This window comes from Silene latifolia, chromosome 2 (assembly GCF_048544455.1).
Source record: "Silene latifolia isolate original U9 population chromosome 2, ASM4854445v1, whole genome shotgun sequence".
Taxonomy (NCBI): Eukaryota; Viridiplantae; Streptophyta; class Magnoliopsida; order Caryophyllales; family Caryophyllaceae; genus Silene; species Silene latifolia.
In genome coordinates, this window is record NC_133527.1 from 107,138,657 (window position 1) to 107,157,312 (window position 18,656).

The following is an 18,656-nucleotide window of genomic DNA, read 5'->3' on the forward strand; positions in this document are numbered from 1 at the left end:
AGGCACACGCCCCTTTCTCGAGACATTTTCAAAATCCTGAGGACCATACACTATCCCCGAGACCTTTTCAAACATTTCAAAACTCGAGTTCAAAACATACAATTTTGAATTTCAAAAAATCGTCTCAGGAAACAGTACATTATTTTCCGAGCCGACTCAAGCTCAAACCGTCTTTTGAAAACAAACTTATGACAACCCTTCAACAGACCGACTTTCGGAGATCCCTATTCTTCGGAAGCCGTCCATAAAGCGACAAACGAATCTTTTTGAAAATCTCTATTTTCGAAAACTTCAGTCCACATTCCAATTCCGCCTCGTGTCTATCGATTCGAAGCAAGCGTACTTATGGGTCTTTACTTATGAGTCATCTCACCACGAGACTCGTCCAATGGCATCACGACACTAAGTTGGGCGCGAGTCAAAGTCCGGTTAATAGCGTCACGTTATAAATCGAGTCGACACCGAGGTACCACACATGGTCATCCTCGTCTTGTTGAGTCTGATGTTTGTTCCGTCCTTTGTGTTGTCTGCGTTCAGTCTTTGGACCGTGCTAGCCTGCTCACTGCTCTCAAGGTCACCCTAGACCGTGTCGAGACCCGTATCGACACCTTGGAATACAAGGAAGCTGGAGAACACAACACTCCGCCCTTGACTGAAACTGAGAAAAGGCTCAAGCTTTTGGAAGAACAACTCCTAGCCTGAGGTAACAACATCCACCTCGAAAACAATCGAAGATTCGAACCCATTGGGGATCAACTACCCGATAACTTCACCTTGACTGATGTATCCAAATTCAAAGGAGTGGAGGACCCACTCAATCACATTCGAGCCTTCAAAGACTACATGGCCATAAAGGGGGTCAAACAGGAACTCTTGACCCGGATCTTTGCATCATCCCTGGAACCAATCCCTCGCCAATGGTACTACTCCCTCGACTCTAAGAACCTCACTACCTGGGATGAGGTCTGATGTGACCATAATTAGAGCATATTTAGTCCCCGAATTAGCCTTGTTCCCATGCTTTTTAGTGCATATTTGGGTCATTTATTGTCTTTAGTTCTTTGTTTTGCATACGCTTTGAGGTTTTGTGTCCTTGGTAGGAAAGGAGTGCAGACCTTGCATTTTCATGGCAAAATGAGACTAAATTGATTGAATTCAATGACCAAGCATCAAGGAGAGACAAGATTAGAAGGCCTTTGTACATACTATAGTAGATGGGCAATAATGAGAAAAGATCCTTGCATCCCCGAGGAAATCCCCAAGGATTTTATGAAGAAAGGGAAGAAAAGAAGAAGAAAGCACGCTGCATGACAATCCGTGCGTCTTCCCAAGAAGACGCCCGTCCTCCACCTTCACAATCCGTGCGTCTTCCTTACAAGACGCCCGGGCAGCAACCCCAGAAGACGCCCGTCTTCTCCCAAAGACGCCCGGGCAGCAACTCACGAATCCGGCCGTCCCGAGCCTAAGACGCACGGATTCCAAGACAACACAACTTCGTTTCTTCAAGCTTCAAGAAATATGCCCATCCTTCCGAAAATACCGGCGTTTCCTTAAGTAGGGACTTAATCGTCATTTAAGCCCTTATTAATCCTAATTCCTACACCTAATCCCCACTATAAATACCCCATTAGTCTAATTGGAAGAGCATGTTCTTATTAGAAATCTCTAGTGTAGTTAATATCAATCAAATCTCTCTTTAATTTCGTAATCAACAATTAATCAAGTTTTAATACAAGTTTTATTTCCTTAATCTCTCTTTTGTTCATCCTTTATTTTGGGTAATTGAAGATTATTTGGGTTATTATTGGGAGATTGACAACCTCTCAATCAAGCATCAAGTACTTCTTTTATTCTTTGCTTTATTATTGGAATCATTAGTAGGTATAATTCTCTTAATCTCTTTTTAATTATTGTTAATTACTTTAATTTATTCATCATGTTTCACTTTGTTCGTATGATTGACAACCTTGCTAGCATGTTCAACATGATAATGAGTGAGTAGTCACCTAGCTAGGGTTAATGGGTAATTAGGGGAAACCAACATGGGGAATGATTCATGCTTAAATTAATATGCTTTCATGGTTTATTTGCTTGCTTGTTTTGATCTCAACTCATGCACATGTTATGTTTGATGAAATGCGAGCCTATGAATCCTTGCATTTTTTACCCATCACCTATCTTTTCAATGAGACTTGTAAGACATAAACAAACTCGAGTCTCATTAGACCATGCATGTTGTTGAGAAGGGAAGACTAAGTCGACTTGTAGGTGTTGTACAATCTAATCGATTCGGCTCCGGGACCCCAACTTTCCTAGGATTGTAAGATATAACCCAACTCAATACATCACAACAATAATTGCTTGCTTATAATTTGAGAACATGTTTGTATGATCAATTCCCATGAATCCCCTATGACCCCATGATACCCTAGTGCTTTTTATCAATTGTTTACAACCCTTTTAATTCATCTTGCTTGTTTACTTTCATTGCTATTTAGTTTAGTGACCTTCTACATCAACCCAAATTGTGACACCCCTAAGACACCACTAGTTGCAATAGAAATCTCATCTCAATTCCCGTCCCTTGGGATCCGACCTTTACTTGCCTCTTTACTAATTGTGGAGTTGTTTGTGTAGCTATAAATTGTGTTTTGGTCTAGGTGCTCCTAACGACAAGTTACCGAAAAGATTTAGTCCGACCAAAAATGGCGCCGTTGCCGGGGACGGTGTTAACTTGATTTAGATTTTCTTATATTGTTATTAGTTGTGTCTTTCTTTGCCCTAAGGAAGTAAAACTCCTCAAGGTTTGTTCTAATTGTTTTCGAGTTGTTTGATATTTTGCATGTCTAGAAGGTCACAAGGTGACTTGTTACCTTTTGATCGTGAAATTGAAAGAACTTTGACAACCAATAGAAGACTTGCTAGGAGAAATTTGAGAGGTATTGATGAGGTTGTAGATATTCAACCAACTATTGAGTTCATCAACCCTTTTGCAAGAGAAGGTGAGGAGAACCCAACACAAAATACAACACAAAATCAACCCACAATGCCTAAGTTTTCATCACATTCCGTACCCACCGAGGAGAACCTACCCAATGGTACTCCCACACCACAACATCTAACCGGAAAATTTATTGCCAAATCCGCATTTATCCAATTAGTCGAAATGAGCCAATTTGGGGGGATGCCTAGTGAAGACCCTCTTGGTACAACAATTTTGGAACTGTCTTTATGAAGATTCAAGGAACATTCTCAACATGGGATCAAATGGAATGTTCACCGAAGTTGATGATAATCAAACTTGGAACAAAATTGTGGAAATGGCGGTCCATAACTCACAATATAGTAGACCTCGCAAGGCTACTAGAGGAGGAAAGCATGAAGTGGACTCCGTTACTTAATTGGGTGCTCAACTTAGTGCTCACATTGATACCATCAATTTGAAGTTTGAAAAGGCCATGGCTAGACTTGAAGAAGCCTCAAAATAACCAAAGCATCATGTTAATGCCATGACGGCATCTTCATCAATCCCAAGTGGGATATGTGAGAATTGTGGAACTTTGGGACATGACCAAAGTGAATGTAGGGGAACAAATGAACAAGTGAATGCTTTCCAAGCATACAAGAGTATGAAAACACCAAATTCCATCCAAATCTCTCATACAAAAGCCAAAATGTTCAAAACCCTCAAACAACATACACCCCACCTCCCATGAGAAACCAAAATCAAAGACCCTTTTACAACCAAAACCAAGGTTACCAAAATCAATCTCCATACAATCAACAAAGTAAACAAGGTTTTGATGTTAAAAAAGCGGTCCTTCAAATGCAAAAGAATCAACAAGAATTTTTCACTCAAATGCAAAAAGATAGTCAAGCAAAGGAAACCACCATCAACAACATCCTAGCTCACACCAAAATGTTGGAAACCCAATTGACTCAACTAGCATCTTCAAGCTCACAAAGACAAAAGGGGCAATTACCACCTCAAATAATCCCCCAAGACATGAAACGGTTAGTGCCATTCACTTGAGAAGTGGTACAAGGTATGAAGCACGGAAGAAGCAAGTTGAGGATGAAGTTATGGAAGCTAGTGACAAGGAAGAAATTGTGCAAAACTCCAAGGATGGAGAACCATCAAAAGAAGAAATTTCAAAGAAAAATGAAGACAAGGTCAAGGAGAAGGAGCCCATTGTGATTAGACTTCCTTTTCCAAGTCATCAAGCCAAGCCCAAATTTGATGACCAACTTGGAAAATTTATGGAAATTGTGAAGAATTTGGAAGTCTCAATTCCTTTCACGGAATGAATCAATCACGTGCCGGCCTATGCGAAATACATGAAAGACATCCTCACAAAGAAGAAGTCGATCCGGAAGCTTAAGACTATCGCCTTCACTAAAGTGAGTAGTGCAATACTTCAAGGGAGTTCACCTCCAAAACTCAAGGATCCGGGAAGCTTCTCAATACCGTGTACCATTGGCGACACCACGATCAACAAAGCCTTATGTGATCTAGGGGCTAGTGTGAGTGTTATGCCGTACTCGGTGAGTAAAAGGTTAGGGATGGGAGAGCTTAAATGCACCAATATTACACTCCAAATGGCCGATAGATCGACGAAGACACCATTAGGGATATGGGAAGATGTTCCCGTACGAATTGGGAAAATTTTCATCCCGGTGGACTTTGTCATTGTTGACATGGAAGAAGACTCCAACATTCCAATCATTCTAGGAAGACCTTTCTTACACACCGCGGGTGCGGTGATTGATGTAAAATATGGAGAGCTCACTCTAGAAGTGGGAGATGAGAGCATAACTTTCAATCTTGACAAGACCATGAGAGCTCCCCGTTTGCATGAACCATGTTTTATGATCGATCATTATAGCCGGGAGGATGATAGGAAGAAGTCGGAACTCCAATGGAAGAAGAAAATTGAAGATGCTCCATTCAAAGAGCAAGTGAATTGTAACAAAGAGAGCTTGCAAAGCTCACCAAAATCAAGCAATGAAGAAGATGGCCTCATTGGCCAAGAAAAGAAAATGGGAGAGTTGTCTATATCAACTCAAGAGATCTTTAGTGATCAAGTAGATGAAGTGTGTGGTCTTTGGGACGATGAATTTGAAGGGATTTTCAATCCCTACATTGGCAATGCTATCGATCAAGACCGACAACAAGGGCAAAGATCTATTGAAGAACTTTATCACGACAATGAACAAGCTTTTGATTACTTCTTCAAGGTGTTGAGCAACATCAACAACACCTTAGACATGCCCCCTTGACATCTCACCAAGAATGAGAGTTTGGTGGAGTCCTCCCTAAACCACCATTTGTAAATATTTCTAACTCCCTAACTTGCATTTTAATTCTTGAATTGCATTTTTGTCATTTTTGGATTTTTATGCCTTGATCAAGGTAATTATCACTTTTGAGAGAAGTGAGGGAGGGACTAATGATTTCAATTGATGTGATAGGCTATCGCGTACCTATGCAAAGATAATATTTATACCCTAGACAACAAATGAATGTAGTACTTAGGGGTCGAACCCAAAGAAGACGGGAGTTATTATTTAGTTGTTATGGATTAAATTTTACCTTGGTAGATTAACGGTTGATTGATTAGTTTGGTTTGATGTGATGATAAAACAATAATAAAGAGAATGTCTAGGGAGGTCGGGTCACACATGCTAATTATGTAAATGCTCATGTTAAGTTAGGAAGTAGATTTTACGATAAATGTTTAGGCTTAAAGACACCCACCTTACGATATTAGTGTCAACCATAGACCGGGTCCTAGAGAAACTCTCGTCCATGACTAGGTCGTCCTACTACACATGCTTAGTCTAATTCGGTTACATGCGTCTCGACTTTTAGAACGAATGAACAAACTTAATCAATGAATAAGGCCTTTAAACATAGATTAAACATTATGGTGCAAACATGTGATAGAAACAATTATACAATATTTACTTATCCTTATTTTCACATTTACATATTACTTAATCATGCATGGTTTCCCTTACTCCTTAGACAAATATAACTACTCAAACATGTTGAATGTATAAACTAAACTAATACTACATGAAATGATAAATAACATAATGAAAATAGAATAAGAATTACCTTGAATGGAAATGGAAATGGAAATGGAAGAACAATGAAACTAGAACAAACTTGAAATGTAACTTGGAATTAAACTTGAAATGTAATTGTAATGTAATTGCTAAAAGGAAATGTAAACAAACTAAACTAAACTAAGCTAACCTAAAATAACTACTAAGATTTAGAGAGAATTTAGATGGAAAAATATGTGTAAAGATGGTGTCCAAGGTCCCGGATCAACACCCTTTATATAGGAGTGAAGGGAGTAACGTAAACATTCAAGAGGAGGCTAACCCCGATCGGGGCCACCCCACCCCGATCGGGGTCGTGGGTTTTCTCAAATTTCTCTTAATTCCGTCTTAACTTTGCGCGTAATGTTGATGCGGAATCCGATGGTTATGTCTTAATGCGTCCGTCTAAGGTATCTTAAGCATCCTTTGGCATCCAATGCAAACTATTATCATGGGCTTTCATTTGGATTTCATTTCTTTACATATCCACCAACTAAGATTGGTTTCCTCTTGCTCGGATTTTCCAATTTCTTCCCAAAATGCCCCTATGCTTCTCGAAACTCCTTTGCATGATCAAGACTTGCTCTCATTAGCCTCGTGAACTTTTTTACTTGCTACTTTGACGGGAAAAAGCTACTAAAAGCTTAATTCCCTACAAAACACAATGGAAAACAAACAAACACAACTAGAACACGGAATTAGCTCACAAACACTAACATTAGTGCAAATGACATGTAAAATAGAGGTAAAATAGGGGGTTAAAATGTATATAAAATGGACCTATCAAACTCCCCCAAGCTAAACCCTTGCTTGTCCTCAAGCAAGATCATCCCAACATTGCAAATCCCAAGTAGCTAACAAGCAATTGATTCAAATCCCGAAACAACATGGGCATAAGGATAAGCAAAATCATGGATGAGATTTAGATGGCGGCGTAGCGTAGAAGACTTCAAGTAAACTTTTCGGCTCTTGCATGATCTTTTGACTTTCGGACTCTCACGATCCACTCATAACTCAATTTTGTGTAAAGGACATTTTTTTGTGAATAATCACTCAAGCTATCCTCGACTCATGAGAATGTGCCCGCAATCTAATATGGTAAACAATCAAATCATAAGCAAAGCCATTAATTGCAAGCAAATAATGAAGCCAAAGGGTAAGAAGAAGGCTTTTTGTGACATGGGACATAAGGGGGACAAATAATTATGGATATGTGGAGTTAATGTTAAGCTAGCAACAAAACCATGTGAAAATGCTCATTCCAACCCAAAATAGCCCAATTAGAAGACAAATAACTTCTTACATTATAAACCTTAAGAATTTCTCCAAAATATATAATTAACCATATGAGAAATCTTAACTTCTTCTTCTTCTACCACTTATTATTAACATCAACTTCATCAAACAAATTTTTCTTTTCTTTTTTTTCTTTTCTTTTTTTTTCATCCCTTTTTTTCAATTTTTCTTTCTTTTTCTTTTTCTCTTTTTTTTTTCTCATCCTTTATTTCATAGCACAACCGGAAAACAATGACATCCGGCAAACAAAATCACAATGACATAAATTTTAAAGAACATCCCAATTTTGAGCATCCCATCACCAAAAGACATAGCTACTAGCTTTAACAAGGATAGGCTATTTTAATGTAGCTAAGGAATAAGAACATGTGAAGAGGGCTAGAAAATGGGCAAATTTATCAATGTGAATTTGGCTTCAAAAATGCCTAGCAAAATAAAAGTAATGCTTAAAAGAGATGAAAAGAAGACCATACTTGTGCGTTCTGATGTAACACACACCATAAGGAGACCTACCATTTACCTAAGTGAGACCAAGTAAAGATGAAATGGCCTTTAAGGAAGTTCTACCTTACCAATTTTGTAGCTTGCCAAAAGTCAAGATCAAGCTTACTTGGTCCAAAATCCATCTTCCACCTACTATGTCAAGACATCTCCATGCATGCTATATCCCGTCAAAAATAACGAATCAAGAGCTATCAAGCCAACAACGGGACAAACAAGAGGGCATAAGTAGGACAAGCAAAGAATTAGAAGCAAAAATTCACACAATTTTTCAAAAATTCTCACTAAATCTATACTAGCTAAATGCAAACTAACTAATATGCGAATGCAATCTCCCCCAAAGCTAAACATAACATTGTCCTCAATGTGCCAACAATCAAATTACCCAATTAAACCATAAAAATGGCGCAAATCACATAAACAAGAAGGACTAGAGGTCATGTCTAATGGGTTGCGAGAAATTAAACTAAAATGCAAAGGAAAGAAAACTTACTAGACTAACGAGCCTCCCCCAAGCTAGCATAAACATTGGGGGATTCCTCCACTTAGCATCTCATCAAAAAAATGGGTCAAAATTCTGGTGGGTACTTTGTCCTTGATGCTAATAGAGGTTTTCAGAGGTGATTTGATTGAGAAATGAAGAAAAATAGAGAGAAAGAGTACCTACCTTTGCTTTTTGAAGCATATGAAAAAGATTATCATATCCCGTTTTTTATTAAACCGCGTAACAAGGAAGAAAGTCACGACCCCGATCAGGGTGGTCAACCCCGATCGGGGTTGACCGTTGACTAATTTTTTTTTTTTGGAAGAAACGGAAATGTTACGACCCCGAACGGAGTTACAACATGGGGTAGTACGCCATCCTTCAAAATGCCTCTTCTCCTCTTCAAACACCTACAAATCACAACTCAAAATAACTAATTAGTCTGAAATTTATTCCTAATTCTAATAAAACATGAAATTGCGTAAAAAGTAAAATAAAAACAAACTATTTTTTTCTAATGGATCCTCCATCGTCTTCTAAAAAGCACGTCAATGCCCTTAGAAGTAAATCATATACCTGTGCATGAGAAATATACAAGCATATGTAAGCAATTGATAAAATATAAGTATGAAAGATCAAAGGCAAGAAAGGATTAATCTTATCAAATTGCCCATGAGAGATTTCAAATAGAACCACCGTACTCCACTCGTCAGCAAGAAAAGGAGCATCATGCTTAAGACCATAAAAATAATCGTTAGTGCACAAATTATAATTATAATCGGTCTCAAATTGGTGGTATGAAAACTCTATGTGATAGGACTCGTCGAAAATGGGGGGTTCATCCCACTTAACCTCTATAGTAGCATCACTAAGTCCTTCATCAACCTTAAAAAGGTCAACCACATCCTCCACGAAAGGATTTTCAAAGGAGTCTAAGATCTCGTGTAAAACCTCATCCTTTTCATTATATTCGAGCCCGGCATCGTCCATGGTGAGTGTGTTATCTACTACAAGGACAATGTCATCAACATGAGTCTCTAAATTATCAATTGGAATGACGTTAGGGGGACTTTTAAAAGAAAAAGTCGAACTATCGCCGTCATCCAATAATTCAAAATCATTAGATTGAAAAGACTCACATTGGGGAGGTAAAAAGGCAAAATGAGAAAAGATAGGCTCACGTGGTCTCGGTTTCTCTTGAGAATTTTTTTCCAAACGAGCCTGTAACACTTTAAGCTCCTCTTCGATGCGCCAATAATGGAATTGACGTGATACCTCCTGCAATTGACTTTGGCTAGCCATGAAATCAAAGTAATCCCAAAGTTCTAGCCCCATCATGTAGTAGACACTCCCATTACTCGAGTTTAGAGCTATTTTTCGGGTCTCAAAATTCATGCCATTAAGCGCGAATTGAACCATGTAATCCCCATCAAGGACATGTCCAAGAGAGAGGAGACTATCGCAAAAATGGTTGAATCGGGCAAGATAGTCATGAAAAGGCTTATTTTTGAGTTGTGGGACGAATTCGTAATTCATTATGTAAGGCCAATAGCTTTATCACCTACAAAAATAGGCACTAAAACTACAAAGAAAATAGTGAGATGAATCTCAAGGAACAAGTGTTCCTCGAGACAAAATAAAAAGATAAAATTCAACAACTAATTAGCAAACAAAACCGTCTCCCCGGCAACGGCGCCAAAATTTGATAGGTTTATCGCGTACCTATGCAAAGATAAATTCCCTAGACACAAAATAATGTAGTATTAGGGGTCGAACTCAAGGAAACGGGAATTACGTCGTGAATTGCTATGGATGGATTTTTATCAAGGTCGATTACGATTTGGGTTTGGTTTGTTTGGTTTGATGATTAATAAAAATTGCAATGTAAATAATATGATAAAAGATAGTCTAAAGGGTTCGGGTCACTCATGCAAAGGTAAACATATAAACATGATAAACTTGGTACTAATAATCTTGTCAATTACTTAGGCTTAAAGATACCCACCTTACGGTATTAGTATCAACCATAGACCGGGTCCTAGAAAAACTCTCGTCCATGACTAGGTCGTCCTACCACACATGCTTAGTCTAATTCAATTCCGTGCCTCTCGACTTTAGAACGAATAAAAAAGTTTTAATCTACGACTACGACCGATAATCAAAGATTAAGCGTAACAAAGCAAACATGTGATGGAAGCAATTGACCAAAATTATTATGAACTTTATTTAATCATATTATATGTTTGATTTTGCATGGCTCCCCTAGCCTTTAGACTAGAGAATTTAGCTACTCATACTAAGATGTAGAATGTAAACTAAATTGTAAGGAATGTTGAACATGGTTATATGAATTATACTAATTAGGTGATATAACATATGAAAAGAGCAAAACTAAATAAATATGAAATACTTGACTATGATAACTATGTGATAACTAAAGCAATGATGTAAATTGTAAACATGTAATAAGAAATACCTTATAAAAGAGGACTTGTATGGAAGAACAACCAACTAATAACCAAAAGATTGAATAACGATTGCTTGAGAATCTCTTGAAATACAAAATGTTGAAAGATTAACTAAGGAATGATTAAACAACTTAAACTTGTAATGAAAACTAATGAGAGAAAACTTATAATGCTTGAGGCTTATTGTAGTAAACTTGGACGTAAAATGGGATGCCCAAAACCTAGGAATACCTCTCCTATTTATAGGAGAGGAGGGGAAAAACGTAAGAACCAACGAGCATACAACCCCGATCGGGGTTGGGCGGCCCCGATCGGGGCCGTGTGTTCCTCGGTATTTTGCCTTAACTCCTCTCTTAATTCCTTGGAGAATCCTATGTGGGTGATTAAATGTGCGATTAATCACCCGGTTAATGCTTGCATTTGGCATCTTAAGATCTTTTGGAATCCCATGCTTTCCCCTTGACTATTGACTTGCAATTTGGGCTTGACTTGGATGTTTGATCTCATTTGTATTTTGCTAATTGATCCAACAAATTCTCATGCAAAAATCCATGCAACTTGAGGCACAAAGTCCATGCAATATCCAATCCTTAGTCCATTTGGTCTTCTTTCCTCTTAGCTTGCAATTTCTAGTACTTTGTAGTTATTTTAGCTCCAAAAAGTTTATTCCCTACAAAATATGTTAAAGTATCCAAAACAACTAGAAATGCAAATATTAGCTATAAAACACTCAAGATAAGTGCTAAAGACATGTAAAATCAAGCTAATATAGGGGGTTAAAATGTATAAAATATGCACTTATCATGATGCGTAGTGCTTTAGCTTAGTGTGGGGATAGCAATTGCCTAGGCTATTCATGCCTTAGTAGTGCCCCCACAATGAAGAACACGAGATTTTGAAGAATGAAAAATGACAAGGGATATGCAAGGTACACGATGGAATCAATCCGGTAAAGGGGCAGAATCCGAGCGGTTTCAAGAGAAACCGCCCGTCTTCAGGCAACCCGGGCGGCTTGGTCAGAATCCGCCCGTCCTTCATAAGCTGAATTTTTGAAATTTTGGGACTGTTAGAAAATCCGGGCGTCCTGTAATAGAATCCGCCCGTCTTCAGAAATCCGCCCGTCCTGCAAGAGAAGACGCCTCTTTTTGGCCGAGAAAAACAAGAAAAATCCCTGGAAAGGAATCCACCCGTCTTCTGTGAAAGACGCCCGTCCCGCATTTACAAATTCGTGCGTCTTTGTTAGAATCCGCCCGTCTTTAGGCGAGAATTTCTCAACCCATCCAGACAGAATCCGGCCGTCCCGAAGGAAAGCCGCCCGTCTTCCCCCTGCATTTCAAATATTTCGGGTCTTTTATAAACCTCCTCCCACATTCATTTCTTCATTCCTTCATTCAAAACACTACCCATAAACCCCAAAACTCAAAACCCTCATCCTCCCCATCACAAAAACAAGATTTCCTCAACCACATTCATCAAAATCAAATCAAATCATCCTTTTAACAAAAATTAATCACTCCTCTTTCGACAAAAATCAAACCAAGCACAAAATCTTCAACCTTTGAGTCGATTTTTGAATTTATAAAGGCAAAGCCTTTAATCTTTAAATAGATTTGGGTACACTTGAAAATTGATGATTTTCACTCCTTTCTTGGTTCAAGCATCAATGGCAAGGACAAAAGGAGCAACAAAGGCACCAAAGGCAAAGGCACTCTCAACAAGACAAAAGAGTCTTCAAGCAAAGAAAGCCTCATTGGCTATGGTGGTAGCTAGCTCAAATTTGGAAGTGCAACAAGAACAACCTCCCTTGGAAGCAACAACATCTACTACTCCGGAAATTGCTCAACTTTTGAACTATCCGGAGGTAATTTTCATTTCCAAATCCCATAGGGACACTTTTGCCAAGTATGCTAGAAAATCATTTCTATCCACCAAGTTTATTTGTGAAGATGCCTTAGATAAGTTGGGTGTCCTTGAGCAAACTAGAGCCTTCTTTAAAGCCATGGGGTTGGAGAAATTGTTTACAACAAAAGAATTGGCATACCCCTCCCTTACCTTAGAATTCTTGAGTTCTTTGAAAGTTAATAAGGTAGAGACTATGTAAAGCATCGAGTTCCGCCTAGCTAATATTAGTAGGCGCATCTCCTTTGAGGAAATGAGTAAAGCTTTGGGTCTTAGTGATTCACCGAGTTATTTCAAGAATGTTGGAAAGTATGACCCCGCTCCTCTTTGGGAGGCGATTTCCAGAAGGAAATTTGAGAACTATCATGCTAGTCGCGCTCTATTATTCCACCATCCGGGCATTAGAGTGTAGCACAAGGTCCTAGGGAACACCATCATTGCAAGAAAAGACACCAACCACTTTAGCAAACTCGATTTTGTTCTTCTTGAGTCGGCCTTAAACATTGGAAGGGAATTCACCAAGCCTTTCAACTCTCTAAGGCTTTTGGTGGATAGATGGCTAAATGTTGATTGTGGGAAGCAAGGCACTACCGTTATTGTGAATGGAGGTCTAGTCACTCTTTTGGCTAAGTACTTTGATCCGAACTTCAACAAGGATAGCAAGTATGTGGCGAAAAAGGGTGGTCATCTCATTGATATTGATACTATGATAAACAAATACAAGTGGGTCTCTCATAACCCTCTTGACACCAAGTATGGATGGCTCACTAGTGAGGCTAGATCTTTTACTTTGCCTTCGAAGATTTGTCGTTTAAGTGTCCATCGGACCAACTATCTCCTTCCCCTCTCAAAAGAGGCCGAATACATTATCCGACAACAAAAGGGTGAAATTGAAATGCCCTCCTCTTCCATTGTCACACCACCCTATCCTTTCAAGTACCAAGAGTTCAAACCCGAAGGTGTTGAAGCAAGCAAAGATTATATGACTCTTCTTATGCAAGAGATGCACAAGCAAGCTTTCAAGGACCGGGAAGATGCTTACTTAGCACAATATCCACCCCTCCTTCATTTAGCTAGGCAAGGACTACTTGATCCTTCATGTCCTTTGCCTAGTTGGGCGGATAGGAAAGTCTTCTTTCCGAGTGCATCTAGGGGTGAGATTTCGGGTGACGATGAGGTTGTCGGTGATGCGGTTGATGAAAGCATTGATGAAGAGGCTAGTGAAGAAGAAAAAGAGGATGATGAACAAAGTGAACAAGAAAGTGAGAGGGAAGTGGTGATGAGTCCACTTCTATTGAGGAAGATGATGATAGTGATGATATGATGGAAGATTAGCAAGCTTTGGAGGCTCCTACCCTCTTGAGGTTTGTCTATTTCTCTCTTTGTTTTATTTATTTATCTTGATCATTGTTGGAGTAGTCCTAGCAACATAGAGGACTAACACCTCAGCCCCATTGAGGTGTTCTCATTTTATTGTTCCCACTTTTGAAAATCCAAAATGACAAATTTAGTTTAATGCATTGCATCGTGTGTGCATAAACTACACCCAACCTTAGGACATTAGCAATAATGTCTAACTCGGTTTGGGGAAGTACATACATACACAACGGGAGGTAATCTAAATTATCCTCTCCGTCATAAACAAAAACCCATGCATCATGTAGTGTAGATTAGTGTAGCTTGCATTTAGTGTAGAAATCATGCATCATGTTTGCATAATTTCCCATCATTTTGGCCATTAAGGACAATGCCCATATTAGTGTGGGGATGGGGAATTCTAACTTAACTTTTATTTAAAAATCCAAAAAAATTGAAAAATTTCGAAAAAACCATAAAAATTTCGAAATGTTGAAAAACCAAAAACAAGTTCATTTCCTTCGTAGGGTAGTCATGTATATATTGTATATATTATATTTGTTTTACCCTTATTCACATTGATCGACTACGCCACATCCGAGACATGAGGATATTGAAGACCGCATGGTATGATCTTTCCAATCTCCTTTTTCCTCTTTATGTTAATGACTATGTGGCTTTATTTTGATTGATGCGGTATAACAATGTGAACTTAGGACTTGCATTTAGTTTATATGTCATATTAGTTGGTAGAATCATTTGCATTAGGATGTTTATATGTTAGTTTCATCATGGCATGTAGTTTGCATGTTAGAAAATTTTGTGAAACCGTCTACTTGGGAAGCTTGAAAAGTATATATAGGCCCTAGTAGATGCTTTTTATTCTTAATACTTTGCTTGTTAGAATACTTGTAAAACACCCTAGGATGTGTCTTGCTAGTATCCTTTGACCCATGGATTAAGGCCTAGTCAAGAGTACCTTGTAGTGTGATAACTCCTTGGCTACCGTTTATTCCAAGGTGACCACTTGAAACCATGCATCCATCCATCCATCATCCATGTTCTACCACATTTTTGTCAACAAAGGGAATGGGCACAAAAAGAAATCAATTTGAGTTCAATGAAATGAAAAGTGAAAGAAAGTTTTCAAAAAAATGCATCAAATGAAAAGAGGAGAAAAAATAGAACTCCTAAAGCTTCAAATATAAGCCACCCTCACTACATATGGGGTGACTTTGAAAATGTTCAAAAGAAATGTGATGCGACCATAATTGGCGCATATTTAGCCCCCGAATTACCATTGTTTCTATGCTTTTTAGTGCCTATTTGGGTCATTTCTTATCTTTAGATCTTTGTTTTGCATATTCTTTGAGATTTTGATCCCTTGGTAGGAAAGGAGTAAGAATCTTGCATTTTCATGGCAAAACGAGGCTAAATGGATCGTATTCAATGACCAAGCATCAAGGAGAGACAAGACTAGAAGGCCTTTGTACATAGCTAAGTAGAAGATCAATGTTGAGAAAGGATCCTTGAGTCCCCAAGGAAATCCCCAAGGATTCTATGAAGAAAAGGAAAGAAAAGAAGAAGGAATGACGCTGTAGAAGAATCCGAACGGATCATCCATGATCCGTCCGTCCGCCCAGCTCAATCCGAGCGTCCTTACCCAGGATCCGCTCGGATCCCCCAGGCCCAATCCGAGCGTCTTCTGCCTTGATCCGCTCGGATCGTCCATGCCCCATCCGTCCGTCTCGACCTCCATCCGCTCGGATCACAATCAGACATGGTTTCGTCCTTCAAGTTACAAAATGGAGACGCCCTTCTCTCATTGAATACCGGAGTCTCCTTGCTCAACTTAAAAGTGTAATTACTAGTTTAACCCTTAGTTAACCCTAATGCATCCTCCCTAATTTTCACTATAAATACCCCATTAGTCTAATTAGAGGAGCATGTTCTTCTAATCAATAATTAGTGTAGTTAATATCAATCAAATCTCTCTTCAATATTGTAATCAAATCAAGTTTTAATCCAAGTTTTAGTTCCTTAATCTCTCTCTTGTTCTTACTTTATTTTGGGTAATTGAAGATCATTTGGGTTATTATTGGGAGATTGACAACCTCTCAATCTAGGATTCAAGTACTTCTATTATTCTTGCTTTATTATTGGAATCATTAGTAGGTATAATCTCTTAATCCCCTTTTAATTATTGCTAATTACTTTCATTTATTCATCATGTTTCATTATGTTAGTATGATTGACAACCTTTCTAGCATGATCAATATGATAATGAGTGAGTAGTCTCTTAGCTAGGGTTTAATGGGTGATTAGGGGAAACCAACATGGGGATGATTCATGCTTAAATCAATATGCTTTCATATCTTATTTGCTTGCTTGTTTTGATCTTAATACATGCACATGTTATGTTTGATGAAATGCTAAGCCTATGAATCCTTGCATTTATTATCATCTACTATCTCTTCAACTTGACTTGTAAGACATAACCCAACTCGAGTCTTGTTAGATCATGCATGTGTTAAGTAGGAAAGATTAAGTCGACTTGTAGGTGTTGTACAATCTATGTGATTCGGCTCGGGACCCAAACTTTCCTAGGATTGTAAGATATAACCCAACTCAATCCATCACAACAATAATTGCTTGCTTATAAATTGAGAACATGTTTGTATGATCATATCCCATGAATCCCCTATGAACCCATGACACCCTAGTGCTTTTAATCAATTGTTTACACCCTTATTCCATTTACCTTGTTAGTTTATTTTCATTGCTATTTTAGTTTAGTAACCTTCTACATCAACCCAACTTGTGACACCCCTAGACACCACTAGTAGCAATAGAAATCTTCGTTTTCAATACCCGTCCCTTGGGATCCGACCTTTACTTGCCTCTTTACTAATTTGTAGAGTTGTTTGTGAAGTATAAATTGTGTTTTGTATCGACCATTGACCAACGACCACAATTACTTAATTTGTGAACTAAATGGCTCCGATCAAAAATGGCGCCGTTGCTTTTGGACGGTGTTTAATTGATTTAAGATTTCTTTTATTGTTTTTAGTTGTGTCTTTTTCACCTTGGGAAGTAAAACTCCTCAAGGTTTGTTCTAATTGTTTTCTAGTTGTTTGATATTTTGCATGTCTAGAAGGTTACAAAGAGATTTGTTACCTTTTGACCGTGAAATCGAAAGAACCTTGACGAATAATAGGAGACTTGTTAGGAGGAATTTGGGAGGTGTTGGTGAAGTTGTTCAACCCACTAGTGAGTTTGTCAATCCTTTCGCAATAGAAGGAGAAGAGAACCCATTAAACAATACCACACAAAATCCACCTACAATGCCTAAATTTTCGTCCCACTCTACACCCACCGAGGAGAATTTACCAAACGGTACTCCTACCCCACAACATCTTACCGGAAATTTTATTGCCAAGTCCGCCTTCATCCAACTAGTTGAGAGGAGCCAATTCGGGGGCATGCCAAGTGAGGACCCTCATTCTCATATGGAAACCTTTTGCGATTATTGTGATGCTATCTCTCAAACGGGCGTGACTCAAGACCAAATTAGATGGGTCTTATTTCCTTTTTCGTTAATCGGAACCGCAAAGCAATGGTTGAAGGGCCTTGATAAGGCCACCCTTGGAATAGATTCTTGGAAGAAGTTAGCTCTCGCTTTCTACAAAAAATTCTACCCACCGGAAAAGACCAATATGCTAAGAGCTCAAATCACGAGTTTTAAACAAAGGGATGAAGAATCTTTGTATGAAGCTTGGGAGCGGTTCAAAGGTGTTTGTCGCTCATGTCCTCACCATGGACTTAGCGAATGGTTTTTAGTGCAACAATTTTGGAATGGTTTATATGAAGATTCAAGGAACATTCTCAATATGGGATCAAATGGAATGTTCACCGAAGTTGATGACAATCAAACATGGAACAAGATTGAGGAAATGGCGGTCCATAATTCGCAATATAGTAGGCCTCGCAAGGCTACTAGAGGAAAGTATGAAGTGGACACCGTTACTCAATTGGGTGCTCAACTTAGTGCTCACATTGACACTATCAACTTGAAGTTTGAACAAGCTATGGCTAGACTTGAGGAAAACTCAAAATCAAAACATCATGTCAATGCCATGACGGCATCCTCATCAATCCCAAGTGGGATATGTGAGAATTGTGGAACCTTAGGTCATGATCAAAGTGAATGTAGGGGAACAACCGAGCAAGTCAATGCTTTCCAAGCTTACAAAAGCGGTACCCCTTATTCAAATTTTTACAATGAAAATACCAAGTTCCACCCAAATCTCTCATACAAAAGCCAAAATGTTCAAAACCCTCAAACAACATACACTCCACCACCCATGAGAAATCAAAACCAAAGACCCTTTTTCAATCAAAACCAAGGTTACCAAAATCAAAATCCATACAATCACCACAATGACCAAAGTTTTGATGTCCAAAAAGCGGTCCTTCAAATGCAAAAGAATCAACAAGAATTCTTCACCCAAATGCAAAAGGATAGCCAAGCGAAGGATACC

General features: G+C 38.6%; 1 non-coding gene across 1 annotated transcript; it reads right to left on the reverse strand.

The window, feature by feature from the left end:
- Positions 1 to 17,831: 17,831 nt before the first annotated feature.
- LOC141645593 (small nucleolar RNA R71) lies at positions 17,832 to 17,938 on the reverse strand. Its single transcript, XR_012545071.1, has one exon. It is a non-coding gene; the product is annotated as a small nucleolar RNA R71 (small nucleolar RNA).
- Between the last annotated feature and the right edge of the window lie 718 nt (positions 17,939 to 18,656).